The following is a 15622-nucleotide window of genomic DNA, read 5'->3' on the forward strand; positions in this document are numbered from 1 at the left end:
TGGAATGCTGGAGGTAAGGGTTTGGTTTTTTATAGACTTTTAAGTGGGCAAAGTTGTGAAAAAAATCCTACATGCTGGATAACCCTTTTGATATAGTACCAACGCCCCCTTATGAACACTGATCAGTGACATAACTTAAGGCCACTGAAGCGGTTGCTCAGTATTCATTAAAGGGGTTATCCACCATAAGGTGATTTTAGTACGTACCTGGCAGACAGTAATGGACATGCTTAGGAAGGATCTGCGCTTGTCTTGGGGCTAAATGGCTATGTTGTGAGATTACCATAACACTGTGGCTAGCTTTTTGTGAACTGGTATTTGATTAGATTTTTCTTTTTTTGACTACAAATCCCATAATTCCATTTTCCTCCCTCCCACACATCAGCCACCCCACCCATTGAAACATAAATGAGCTGCATCCATTCAAAAGACCTGTGGTTTTCAACAGTAATTTTGTATGCTGTTAAAAATAAATATTGGGGTGAAAATCACAGAAGAATTGTGAGAAAACCATCACACACGGGTACAGACACTATATTATGAACTACACTTACTTTACAGCCCCTGTAGCATAGTCAAATAAAAATAAAAAAAATCCTGGAATACCCCTTTAAGAGGCATAGTTAGTGGAGCGGGCACCTAGGGGTAATGGAATGCCCCCAGTGCTCCAAAAGACCCAATTTGCTCATCTATAAAACCAGAGTGCCATATTTAAGGCAAGATAATGCCTATGGCAACGGCTACTATTAGCTTCTATCAGCAAGTTAGGCTGCCCTACCCTGCTATTAGTTTCCCTTTGAATGCATACAGAACTGATTGGCCTGATCTTTCAGGGGTAAATATTGGATTCTGTTGTTATTAAACAAGTCTTCATTTCTATTTCACATGTACCGTGAAATTTAGCAAAGTCTATGATTAAAAATGATCACTCAAAGATAATGAAACCTTTGGTGGAAACACATAGCTCAGTACAGTAATTGACGTGTAAAACTCAATTGCTAAATTTGAATAATATTTTATATTTGTAATTCAAATGATGTCAACATGAAATATTGCAAATGAAGTTACATATGAAGAAGGGATGAACTAATATTGGTGAACATACAAATATGAGACCCTTACAAAGTGTATGAGACACTAGTGAAAATGACATTTACTTTTACAGTAACATAGGCCAATGGTCCACTGTTCCTTTCCAGCAGTGCAGAAAAACATCCTTCAGTGTATCTACCTACTGCATAAGGTTATCCCACCAATACCTCTTTGTGTGGACGCTGGCGAGTCTTTATAACACTGCTGCATTTCATGCCCAACAAATTGCAACCAATGCGTAACGCACCGATCATCAGACTGTTTTTTTATGTGCAATAAAATTATTCCACAGCCGGGATATGCAATCTGACCAGCTCTGTTAATAATTAGCTCTGTACAGGTTATAAGATCACAGCCTGATCTGTGAGAGTGGCAAGGCACCAACTAGAGATCAAAAGGGAGCAGTAATGTCAGCATGTTGCAGAGAGCTCCCGTGATTTAGCTCTGTCTCTGTCCGCTCTGCCCCTGGATAATGTCAGAGGTGCACAGACAGAGCGGAAGAAATATTTATTTCAAATAGTAAATGGCATCATTTAAGGATAAATGGAGGCAGCAGAGGTAATTACTGAAGACACCTTGTGTCAGTCCTATGCTCTGTTATGATGCATCCTGTCCTGCTGTGTGCTAGGACATGTTATGCCCATCTTTGATAAAATATGTATTAAAACCTTACACAATATGAGCAGAAATAGTATTTAGTAACATTTTTATTTTTACATATACTAACATTATTTATTACACTACCCAAAGAACCCCTTTAAAGTATATCTCAGTTAAGATAAGCTTCTTAAGTCGCCTGCAGCATGCATACAATATTCATGTAGAAGCAATGTAGGAGGAAACCTACTGTAGCCCTGTATTTCTGAACTGAGAAGAAAATAGATATCTGAAAATCAGGATTAAATGGTCACTCTCATTAAAACTAATTTTTGCTATTGCACTCCTTATGATAAATTAAAAAAAAACGTTTCTAATATACTTTGTTTAAAAAATGAAGTTTTCTATGTTTTATTTGTGCTTAAAAAAAGCTCAAAAGAACATTTCCCCCATCTCATACACAGACTTTGGACCGAAGTCCAAACACAGGAAGTGCTGGAGTGCTGGGGGGGGGGGGGGGTGTCCAACCAACAGCATATGGCAGTTAAGTGTGAGAGGAGCTATGATTGGATGAGGCTGGACACCCCTCCCTCAGGACTCCAGGCTGAACTTTCTGTGTTTGGACTTCGATCCAAAGTCTGTGTATGAGATGGGGGAAAATGTGCTCTTGAGCTTTTTAAGCACAAATAAAACATGGAAAACTTCCTTTTTTTAAACAAAGTATATTAGAAATATTTTTTATTAACCATAAGGAATGCGATAGGAAAAATTTGTTTTAATGAGAGTTACTCTTTAACAAGTTGTCTTTATGTGTAGTAACAAAGTCCTGTGATCACAGCAGCATTGGCACCATTCGAACAAGCAGTTTCTTTATCTCTCTGTGAGGAGTGATGACAGGTCTTATGCTGGCTGGCAGGCTTGTAGAAACAGTGACCAAGAAGAGCGCCATAGCTGCACTGTATATGTTGCATAGCAGACATAAACTAAAAGAAGGTTTAGTGCGCAGAAGAAACAACCTAGCTTTAAAGAAAGTGAAAGTGTTTGCTAATGTACTGTTCATAAAGACTAAGAACATTGTTTTCATTTTTAACTGGAGTCAAATTTTAGGGGACTCATTTTAATGCTCTTCGTGAGAAAGCAAATCCATAAAGATAAACATACAAAAGATTTTGAAGGAATTGACATCATCCTGCACTGAAACTGCAGATACTGTAATTTGTTCATGCTAGTCAAGTATACAGTATGCTTACAACTATTCTACATCCACAATAGCCCCAATGCTGTCTTCTCAGCAGGCATGCCTCTCTGCACATTGTGCTTTTAATACAGCCCTGCCATAAATTATGCAGTAGTAATAGACTGAGAAACAAGATCACACTTTTGAATATTATGCTTCACTTCCATTTTATGCTAATATGCCAAATTGTGAATAGAAGTGTATATAAATTATTTGCAACTAATTGGGTTTAGAACCCATAAAAAAAAAAAAAAAATATATATATATATATATATATATATATATATATAATCTTTATATGTAAGAGTATTAATGGAATAATTCAAAGAAGGTAACTGAAGGATTTCATAACCCCATGAGTTTTATGTTAAAGGCAAAATAATCTATGAAGACTGTCGGATTCTGCACTTGTACGATGCTTGACTGAAAACACTAAGGAAATTTATCAAATCTTGTATAGCAGTTTTGTGACATAAAGAAAATCCCAATTTTTATGTGAGCCTCATTTTACACCAAAAATAACAACTTCGCTGTGTTCTAGTCATTTTGCACTGCTGTACTGGTCACTCTCTAGCAGCCTCCTCCATTTCAGACATCACATGCAGATCAGGAATATCAGCTTAGTTTTACGCTTAGTGGTAAAACTGCAAGATTTCTGGATCATTTTATAATATAGATGGTGAAATGGAGAATTAGAAAAGAAATTCCCAAAACTGGAATAATAAATTCATCTAAAAACTCACACTGCCTTTACACAATACAATACCTTTTTTATACCTAAGCCTAAGCCCTTTCTCAGGTGAGACATTTGCAATAGTAAATCTGCCCGTGGAGTTTATGTAGAGGGCACTATAGTGACAACAAACATGTAGTACAGGGACATAGATGTTAGTGCTGTTGGCTTAACCCCTTAAGGACCGGGGTTTTTTCCGTTTTTGCATTTTCGTTTTTTGCTCCTTGCCTTTAAAAAATCATAACTCTTTCAATTTTGCACCTAAAAATCCATATGATGGCTTATTTTTTGCGCCACCAATTCTACTTTGTAATGATGTCAGTCATTTTGCCCAAAAATCTACGGTGAAACAGAAAAAAAATCATTGTGCGACAAAATTGAAAACAAAAACGCTGTTTTGTAAATTTTGGGGGCTTCCGTTTCTATGTAGTACATTTTTCGGTAAAAATGACACCTTATTTTTATTCTGTAGGTTCATACGATTAAAATGATACCCTACTTATATAGGTTTGATTTTGTCGGACTTCTGGAAAAAATTATAACTACATGCAGGAAAATTAATACGTTTAAAATTGTCATCTTCTGACCCCTATAACTTTTTTATTTTTCCGTGTATGGGGCGGTATGTGGGCTCATTTTTTGCGCTGTGATCTGAAGTTTTTAACGGTACCATTTTTGCATTGATAGGACTTATTGATCGCTTTTTATTCATTTTTAAATGATATAAAAAGTGACCAAAAATGCACTATTTTGGACGTTGGAATTTTTTTGCGCGCACGCCATTGACCGAGCGGTTTAATTAATGATATATTTTTATAATTCGGACATTTCCGCACGCGGTGATACCATATATGTTTATTTTTATTTACACTGTGTTTTTTTTTATTGGAAAAGGGGGGTGATTCAAACTTTTAATAGGGGAGGAGTTAAATGATCTTTATTCACTTTTTTTCCCACTTTTTTTTTGCAGTGTTATAGCTCCCATAGGGACCTATAACACTGCACACACTGATCTTCTATGTTGATCACTGGTTTCTCATAAGAAACCAGTGATCAACGATTCTGCCGCATGACTGCTCATGCCTGGATCTCCGGCACTGAGCAGTCATTCGGCGATCGGACAGCGAGGAGGCAGGTAGGGGCCCTCCCGCTGTCCTGTAAGCTGTTCGGGATGCCGCAATTTTGCCAGCGGCTATCCCGAACAGCCCGACTGAGCTAGCCGGCAACTTTCACTTTCACTTTTAGCCTCGCGGCTAAGCTCTGAGCGCGTGGCTAAAGGTTTAATAGCGCGCGGTGCCGCGATCGGCGCTGCGCGCTATTAGAGGCGGGTCCCGGCTTCACTATGACGACGGGCCCGTCGTGATATGACGCGGGGTTACTGTGTAACCCCGCGTTATATCAGGAGAGCAGGACCAAGGACGTCCCAGTACGTCCTTGGTCCTTAAGGGGTACTCCGGTGAAAAACTATTTTTTTTAAATCAACTGGTGCCAGAAAGTTAAACAGATTTGTAAATTACTTCTATATAAAAATCGTAATCATTCCAGTACTTATCAGCTGCTCTATGCTCCACAGAAAGTTATTTTCTTTTTAAATTTCTTTTCTGTCTGACCACAGTCCTCTCTGCTTACACATCTGTCCATGTCAGGAAATGTCCAGAGCAGGATAGGTTTGCTTTGGCAATTTGCTCCTGTTTTTGACAGTTCCTGAGACAGACAGAGGTATCAGAAGAGAGCACTATGGTCAGACAAAAAGGAAATTTAAAAAGAAAATAACTTTCTGTGGAGGATACAGCCACTGATAAGTACCTAAAGGATTAAGATTTTTAAATAGAAGTAATTTACAAATCTGTTTAACATTCTGGCACCAGTTGATTAAAAAAAAAAAGTTTTTCACCTGAGTACCCCTTTATGGTCCTAAGTTTAAAAGTGGTCAAAGTCAGTAATTACATGTTCTACCAGTGTTTTTGTTTTACTTTATTAGAAATGTTTCTGCTTATGAAGGTTTAAGCTGGATTCCTTTCATCCAAGACTGTCTAAAAATGCTTTGATATAGATAGGGCTTGTGGTTTTAGGTAGAGAGCATTTATGTAATTGTCCTATGATAAAAAAAAATCTGTAAACGGTTAGGCTATGTTCACACAGGGAAATATCCGTATGTAAAATCTCCTTGCGGACATTCCCCTGACAGCGGGGAACATGCCAGCACTAGGACCGCTCGGAAATGCACCGTCTCATAGACAGCAATGCATTTCCATATGGAGTCCACAGAGTCTGAATTTCTGTTCAAGATATTTCCGGCGCAGAAATTCTGCTATGTGAACAGCGCAGTAGAATCCCATTGAAAGCTATGGAACTCTGATGCTGCAGAATCTCTGTGCGGAATTCCGCATTGGAATTCCATTGCGTGAATATAGCTCTAAATGGTTCATCCATCTAAAAGGCCTGTATTCACTAAAAAGTCTGTTCCCTACAGGAATAGACTTTTAGTCCTTCCATTTCTAGATTTGCTTATTTTACTTCAGTGCGGTTATTAAAAATACTTTTACATGATGAAGCAAATGTGACAGCAAGATTAAAACATCTTTTTAAAATCATGAACAATTCATATTTTCCTTTTGTTAGGCTCATTATTTTCTGGTGATTATAAAGTCACCTTACATTTCTTTTCTTTTGGTATAAACGGACAAAATCTGAACTAGACAGTGGTATTTAAATATTTTAAAAATATTGCCATCCAAGGGGGATAGCTAATACAGGGTGGGCAATGTATATGGATACACCTTAATAAAATGGGAATGGTGGGTGATATTAACTTCCTGTTTGTGGCACATTAGTATATGTGAGGGGGGAAACTTTTCAAGATGGGTGGTGACCATGGTGGCCATTTTGAAGTCGGCCATTTTGAATCCAACTTTTGTTTTTTCAATAAGAAGAGGGTCATGTGACACATCAAACTTATTGGTAATTTCACAAGAAAAACAATGATGGTTTTAACGTAACTTTATTCTTTCATGAGTTATTTACAAGTTTCTGACCACTTATAAAATGTGTTCAATGTGCTGCCCATTGTGTTGGATTGTCAATGCAACCCTCTTCTCCCACTCTTCACACACTGATAGCAACACCGCAGGAGAAATGCTAGCACAGGCTTCCAGTATCCGTAGTTTCAGGTGCTGCACATCTCGTATCTTCACATCATAGAATTGTTCCTCCCAGGCTGCCATAAACAGATTGGCATAGCTAGGCACGAATCTCGTGTCCATGGCGGTACAGGTTAGCTGTAAATAAAAATAGTTTTCAAAGTTAAAATAATTATGGGTTAAAATAAAATTAAAGGCGTGTAAGATAAAATCATTTTTTATCTCCTTTTGTTAAAAAATGTCTAACAGCATTCAATCCATCTTCATGTTTAATAATCGTTTAACCCCTTAAGGACTCAGCCCATTTTGGCCTTAAGGACTCAGACAATTTAATTTTTACGTTTTCATTTTTTCCTCCTCGCCTTCTAAAAATCATAACTCTTTTATATTTTCATCCACAGACTAGTATGAGGGCTTGTTTTTTGCGCGACCAGTTGTCCTTTGTAATTACATAACTCATTATATCATAAAATGTATGGTGCAACCAAAAAACACTATTTTTGTGAGGAAATGAAAACGAAAAACGCAATTTTGCTAATTTTGGAAGGTTTTGTTTTCACGCCGTACAATTTATGGTAAAAATGACATGTGTTCTTTATTCTGAGGGTCAATTCGATTAAAATGATACCCATTATTATATACTTTTATATTATTGTTGCGCTTAAAAAAAATCACAAACTTTTTAACCAAATTAGTACGTTTATAATCCCTTTATTTTGATGACCTCTAACTTTTTTATTTTTCCATATAAGTGGCGGTATGGGGGCTCATTTTTTGCGCCATGATCTGTACTTTTTTTTGATACCACATTTGCATATAAAAAACTTTTAATACATTTTTTATAATTTTTTTTAATAAAATGTATTAAAAAAGTAGGAATTTTTGACTTTTTTTTTTTTTCGTTCACGCCGTTCACCGTACGGGATCATTAACATTTTATTTTAATAGTTCGGACATTTACGCACGCGGCGATACCAAATATGTCTATAAAAAATGGTTTTTACGCTTTTTGGGGGTAAAATAGGAAAAAACGGACGTTTTACTTTTTTATTGGGGGAGGGGATTTTTCACTTTTTTTTCACTTTTACTTTTTTTTACATTTTTTTTACACTTGAATAGTCCCCATAGGGGATTGTTCATAGCAATACCATGATTGCTAATACTGATCTGTTCTATGTATAGGACATAGAACAGATCAGTGTTATCGGTCATCTCCTGCTCTGGTCTGCTCGATCACAGACCAGAGCAGGAGACGCCGGGAGCCGGACGGAGGAAGGAGAGGGGACCTCCGTCCGGCGTTCTGAATGATCGGATCCCCGCAGCAGCGCTGCGGGCGATCCGATCGTTCATTTAAATCGCGAACTGCCGCATATGCCGGGATCTGTATTGATCCCGGCACCTGAGGGGTTAATGGCGGACGCCCGCGAGATCGCGGGCGTCGGCCATTGCCGGCGGGTCCCTGGCTGCGATCAGCAGCCGGGATCAGCCGCGCATGACACGGGCATCGCTCCGATGCCCGCGGTTATGCTTAGGACGTAAATGTATGTCCTGGTGCGTTAAGTACCACCTCACCAGGACGTACATTTACGTCCTGCGTCCTTAAGGGGTTAAAGAGAGCTTACATCTAAAGAAACAAATATGTTATCAGTTTCCCATTTAACATTTTCAAGAATTTGTATCGCTTGGGTAAATAAAAGATAAAAGGTTGTAGTCTGCACAAATGGTTGGAGAAAATCAGTTGTGAAAGGTTATAGGTTAATAAATTAATACCCAATACCATTGGGCGGCAAGAGGGTTGGTGGAATCTTTATGTATCTTGGGAAGGCAGTAAAAGACTGGAAGTCTTTCCTGCATTTCCAACATAAAGTCATGTTTTTTGGCAGAAAGAATGTCAGAAGAAAGTGCATTGTCGCATAAGGCTTTGAGTTCTTTCCTGAAATCGGCTGCAGGGTCTGATCTCAGTTTAGTGAAAGTGTTCACATCTGACAATTGTCTAGCACATTCTAGATTATATTTGTCTGTATCAAGGATCACAATATCGTCCACGGGGCGACTTGTGATATCGTTGTTTTTCTGTAATTCTGAGATGGCCATTTTTTATTTATAAGTGATGTTGTTATTTTTTTTATAGTAGGTTTTAATTTTCTGATATCAGCCTCCACAGCTTTTTTAAAAGCAAGAATATCTGGGCCAGCTTCTTGTTTTGGAAAAAATTTGGATTTCAATGTACATGTTGTATGTGTATACTTGCTAGATTGTGCAATAGGTGTTGTAACTGGTTGTTTCAAAAAGTATTTTTTAAGCAAGGCCTTCTCACATATTTTTCTATACCAATGTATGTGTCAAACTTCTTCAGAGGTTGGCTCGGTAGAAATTTTAAACCTTTGTTCAGTAAGTTTTTTTGGGAATCGGTTGGGGTAATAGAACATAGATTAAATACAATGTTAGATCCTTCTAATTGATTTTTCCCATTTTTTTGTGGGGGCCCACAAAACACATTCCCAACAAAAAATAGGAAAAATCAATTAGAAGGCTCTGACATTGTATTTAACCCACTTTCGCTTTTTCCTCCTTACCTTTTAAAAATCATAACCCTTTCAATTTTCCACCTAAAAATCCATATTATGGCTTATTTTTTTCATCACCAATTCTACTTTGCAGTGACATTAGTAATTTTACCCCAAAATTCACGGCGAAATGGAAAAAAATTATTGTGCGACAAAGTCGAAGACAAAACGCCATTTTGTAACTTTTGGGGGCTTCCGTTTCTACGCAGTGCATATTTCAGTAAAAATTACACCTTATCATTATTCTGTAGGTCCATACAGTTAAAATGATCCCCTACTTATATAGGTTTGATTTTGTCGTACTTCTGGAAAAAATCATAACTACATGCACGAAAATGTATACGTTTAACAATGTCATCTTCTGACCCCTATAACTTTTTTACTTTTCCACGTACAGGGCGGTATGAGGGCTCATTTTTTGCGACGTGATCTGAAGTTTTTATCGGTACAATTTTTGTTTTGATCGGACTTTTTGATCACTTTTTATTCATTTTGTAATGGTATAAAAAGTGATGAAAAATAAGCTTTTTGTACTTTGGAATTTTTTTGCACGTACGCCATTGACCATGCGATTTAATTAATGATATATTTTTATAGTTTGTACATTTATGCACGCGGCGATACCACATATGTTTATTTATTTTTTTTATTTACAGTTTTATTTTTTTATGGGAAAAGGGGGGTGATTCAAACTTTTATTAGGGAAGGGGTTAAATGACCTTTCTTAACACTTAGTTTTTTACTTTTTTTTTTGCAGTGTTATAGGTCCCATAGGGACCTATAACACTGCACACACTGATCTCCTATGCTGATCACTGGCGTGTATTAACACGTCTGTGATCAGTGTTATCGGCACTTGACTGCTCCTGCCTGGATCTCAGGCACGGAGCAGTCATTCGTCGATCGGACACCGAGGAGGCAGGTAAGGGCCCTCCCGGTGTCCTGTAAGCTGTTCAGGACGCCGCGATTTCACCGCAGCGGTCCCGAACAGCCCGACTGAGCAGCCGGGATACTTTCACTTCAGACGCGGCGGTCAGCTTTGATCGCCGCATCTGAAGGGTTAATACAGGGCATCACCGAGGGATATTCCGAGGTTGGCTCAGTGCAAATTTTAAACCTTTGTTAACCTTCTTAGCGGTTATCCCAAGCGTGACTCGGGGTTCATTTTCCCTGCCAGAAGCGATAATCCCGAGTCACACTTGGGGTAGAATTGCAGAGTTGCCAGCCGGGCTGCACGATATATCGCAAAAGCAATGGAATTGCGATTTTTGCTTTCTGCGATATAGCGATACAGCCCTCAGGAAAACATGCGATTATTTGCTCGGGTCGGCTCCCGTGGCGGGGGCCGGCCCGAGCAGGTAAAGACAAAATACTAAAAGTCAGTGTTTCCCTACCAGGGGGCCTCCAGCTGTTGCAAAACTACAACTCTCAGCATGCCCGCACAGCCAAAGGCTGTCAGGGCATGCTGGGAGTAGTAGTTTCACAACAGCTGGAGGCACCCTGGTAGAAAAACACAAAAAACCTTCTGCTCACCTAGTCCCGGTCCCTGCAGATGTCGTTCCCCTCCGTGCGGTCCGGGGTGTCCTCTCTTCATTATTCACCTTGTAGGACCTTTCCCTTTTCAGCCAATCACCAGCTGCAGTGGTGTCACGTGTCAAGCCAGTGATTGGCTGAAGGGGAAAGGACTTGTTCTGCAGCAAATACACTAGGTTTGAAATCTGCCCAGCAAACCCAGTGTATACTGCTGCAGGACAAGAATGTGAGAAGGGGGGATGAATGTGACAAAGGGGTAAATGTGACAAAGGGGGGGGGAGGGGGAGAATGTGACAAAGGGGGGGAGGGGGAATGTGATAAGGGGGGGGGGTGAATGTGATAGGGGGGTATGTGATAAGGAGGGGGGGAAATGTGATAAGGGGGGGAATGTGATAATGGGGGGAATGTGACATGGAGGGGGAATGTGACATGGAGGGAGGAAGAATGTGACAAAGGGGGGAGTGTGACAAGGGGGGGATGCTACAAGGGGGGGAATGTGACAAGGGGCAAGAATGTGACAAGGGGTGATTCTACAAGGGGGGAAGGGGAATGTGACATGGAGGGGGGGGGGGCTGGAAGAATGTGTCAAGAGAGGGGGAATGTGACGGGGGGAGATGTGAAATGGGCGGGGGGAGATGTGAAATTTCAATGCAAAAAATTGTACCACTTTTGGTAAAAATTTCCAGACATACCGTATTTATCGGCGTATAACACGCACTTTTTAGGCTAAAATTTAGTTATACGCCTATACACCCCCAGGAAAGGCAGGGGGAGAGAGGCCGTCGCTGCCCGCTTCTCTCCCCCTGCCTTTCCTGGGGTCTAGAGCGCTGCTTCTCTCCCCCTGGCTATCGGCGCCGCTGCCCGTTCTGTCCCCCTGACTATCGGTACCGGCGCCCCATTGCAATGGGGCGCCAATAGCCAGGGGGAGAGAAGCAGCGCCGACAGCCAGGGGGAGAGAAAGGGCAGCGGCACCCATTGCCGGCGCCGCTGCCCCGTTGCCTCCCCCCATCCCCGGTGGCATAATTACCTGGGTTGGGTCCGCGCTGCTGCAGGCCTCCGGCGTGCGTCCCCGGTGTCGTTGCTATGTGCTGCACGGTGCGGCGCACTGACGTCATGCGCCGCGCCGTGCATAGCAATGACGCAGGGGACGCGCGCCGGAGGCCTGCAGCAGTGCGGACCCGACCCAGGTAATTATGCCACCGGGGATGGGGGGAGGCAGCGGGGCAGTGGCGCCGGCAATGGGTACCGCTGCCCCTTCTCTCCCCCTGGCTGTCGGCGCCGGCACCGATAGTCAGGGGGACAGAACGGGCAGCGGCGCCGATAGCCAGGGGGAGAGAAGGGCCGGCAGCAGCGCTCTAGACCCCAGGAAAGGCAGGGGGAGAGAAGCAGGCAGCGACGGCCTCTCTCCCCCTGCCTTTCTTGGGGGTTTATCGGGGTATACACGCGCACACACGCACCCTCATTTTACCATGGATATTTGGGTAAAAAACTTTTTTTACCCAAATATCCTTGGTAAAACGAGGGTGCGTGTTATAGGCCGGTGCGTGGTATACCCCGATAAATACGGTAATCATACCGCCAGGGAGGTTAAGTAATGTTTTTTGGGAATTAGTTAGGGTAATAGTACTTAGATTAAATACAATGTCAGATCCTTCTAATTGATTTTTTATAATTTTTGTGGGGGCCCACAAAACAGCCCCCACAAAAAAGGAAATATCAATTAGAAGGATCTGACATTGTATTTAATCTAAGTTCTTCTACTCAACAAAGGTCTAAAATTTGCACTGAGCCAACCATTGAATAAATTCGACACATATTTTTCTATACCAATGTACCTGAGAAGGTTTTATTTAAAAAAAAACAGACTACAAACTTTTATCTGAACGATACCACCCAAGTGATAAAAATTCCTGAAAATGTTAAATGAGAACCTGATTACATACTTGTTTCTTTAGATGTAAGCTCTATTTATACGATTATTAAACATGAAGATGGATTGAATGCTGTTAGACATTTTTAAACAAAAGGAGATATTTTGCCAGAAACATTTAATTTTATCTTACAAACCATTCATTTTATTGTTTTATTCTTTTTAATAGTTGCCACTTACCAAGATGGCTTTTAAACATCCCAATGGGACAGTATCGCAGACTAAAAAGAAATTGCACTTTAGAAAATTTTAGGAAGAAGCACATTTCCTCACTGAAAAGTTCCTGGATAAAAAATCTCCACAGACCATCTTGTACCAATCAATCAACAAAATACGCATACTAGACAGATCCTCTTTTTTTGTTCCCAAATCCGTCGATTCATCAACACACAATGATGATTCTAAACTGATTTTACCATTCAATAAAAAAATATAGAAAAATTGAAAAATTATGAAGAAAAACTGGGATTTTTGAAAAATGATAAAACCATTGGACAAAATATCCCCTTTAACCACTTAAGGACTCAGCCTATTTCAGCTTAAGGACTCAAAACAATCTTCGTTCTTGCATTTTCATTTTTTCCTCCTCATCTTCTAAAAATCATAATTCGTTCAATTTTGCACCTACAGACCCATATAAGGGCTTGTTTTTTGCATCTCCAATTGTACTTTGTAATTACATTACTTATATTATAACAATCTGTGGCGAAACAAATAAAATTATTTGTGGGGTGAAATGAAGAAAAAAAACGCCATTTTGCAAATTTTTAGGGCTTCCAGTTCTACGCAGTGCACTTTTCGGTAAAAATTACACACTATCTTTATTCTGTAGGTCCATACAGTTACAGGGATACTAATTTTATGTACGTTTTATTTATTTTAAAATTATAACTGCATGCACCAAAATTTGAATGTTTAAAATTGTCATCTTCTGATTCCGATAACTTTTTTTATTTTTGCGCGTATGAGGCTATATGAGGGCTTATGTTTTGCGCCATGGTCTGTAATTTTTGTTTTGATGGGACTTTTCGATCGCTTTTTATTTATATTTTTATGGAATATAAAGTGACCAAAAAAATCACTATTTTGGGCTTTGGTACTTTTTTACTTTTACGTCATTGACCGTGCTGTTTAGTTAACCTTATATTTTAATAGTTCGGACATTTACGCACACAGCCCTAAGGGGGCTATACTATGCAATCTTCTGATTGCATACACTGTTCAATGCTATGCCATTGCACAGCATTGATCAGTGTTACCTGCACTCTGCTGCTCTAGCCTGCTGCGCAGTCATGGAGCAGCAGTTCGCCAATCGGACGATGAGGAGGCAGATGAGGACCTCCCTGTCGTCCAGTAAGCTGATCGGGACATCACCATTCTGTCCCAATAGTCTTGATCAGCTCTGCTGAGCTGCCGTCATAGCTTCACTTTCAGTTTAGATGCCACAATGAACTTTTATTGTGGCATCTAAAGGGTTAATGCAAAGGGTTAATGCTGGGCCTCGGCCCGATTGGCGGTGCCCGGCATTAGCTGTGGGTCTTGGCTGCCTGTAGCAACCGGGACCCACAGGGTTTAACCCATTCTCCACTTGTGAGAATGGTTTAAACCCCGTTAGCGGGACACAGGACGTACAGGTACGCCCTGAATCCTTAAGGACTCAGGATCGGGGGTGTACCCGTACGCCCTGCATCCTTAAGGGGTTAATCCACCAATTATTTACACCAAGGCGCCTAATTTGGGTCTTCAGGTTGCCCCCACAATAAGACATCCACCTTCCGTACATCCATCCTCCACATGGTTACAAACGAAAAGGTTCCACAGATGTGGATCTTGCCTTGCTTGCAAAACCACAGATTTCCGTAGAAAAACTACAGAGATCTCATCCACTTCCAAGAAATTCATACGCAATGTATCAGAATGACTCACTTGCCACAGTAAAGGGGTCATATATATATACCGTATTTATCGGGGTATACCACGCACCGGCCTATAACACGCACCCTCATTTTACCACGGATATTTGGGTAAAAAAAGTTTTTTACCCAAATATCCATGAAAAAATGAGGGTGCGTGTGTGCGCGTGTATACCCCGATATACCCCCAGGAAAGGCAGGGGGAGAGAGGCCGTCGCTGCCCGCTTCTCTCCCCCTGCCTTTCCTGGGGTCTAGAGCGCTGCTGTCGGCCCTTCTCACCCCCTGGTTATCGGCGCCGCTGCCCGTTCTGTCCCCCTGACTATCGGTGCCGGCGCCGATAGCCAGGGGGAGAGAAGCGGCGCCGACAGCCAGGGGGAGAGAAGGGGCAGCGGCACCCATTGCCGGCGCCGCTGCCCCGTTGCCTCCCCCCATCCCCGGTGGCATAATTACCTGAGTCCGGTCCGCGCTGCTCCAGGCCTCCGTCGTGCGTCCCCAGCGTCGTTGCTATGCACGGCGCGGCGCTCTGACGTCATGCGCCGCGCCGTTCAGCGCATAGCAATGACGCCGGGGACGCACGACGGAGGCCTGGAGCAGCGGAGCAGCGCGGACCGGACTCAGGTAATTATGCCACCGGGGATGGGGGGAGGCAACGGGGCAGCGGCGCCGGCAATGGGTGCCGCTGCCCCTTCTCTCCCCCTGGCTGTCGGCGCCGCTTCTCTCTCCCTGGCTATCGGCGCCGGCACCGATAGTCAGGGGGCAGAACGGGCAGCGGCGCCGATAACCAGGGGGTGAAAAGGGCCGACAGCAGCGCTCTAGACCCCAGGAAAGGCAGGGGGAGAGAAGCGGGCAGCGACGGCCTCTCTCCCCCTGCCTTTCCTGG

The sequence above is a fragment of the Hyla sarda genome, chromosome 5 (assembly GCF_029499605.1).
Source record: "Hyla sarda isolate aHylSar1 chromosome 5, aHylSar1.hap1, whole genome shotgun sequence".
Classification (NCBI taxonomy): Eukaryota; Metazoa; Chordata; class Amphibia; order Anura; family Hylidae; genus Hyla; species Hyla sarda.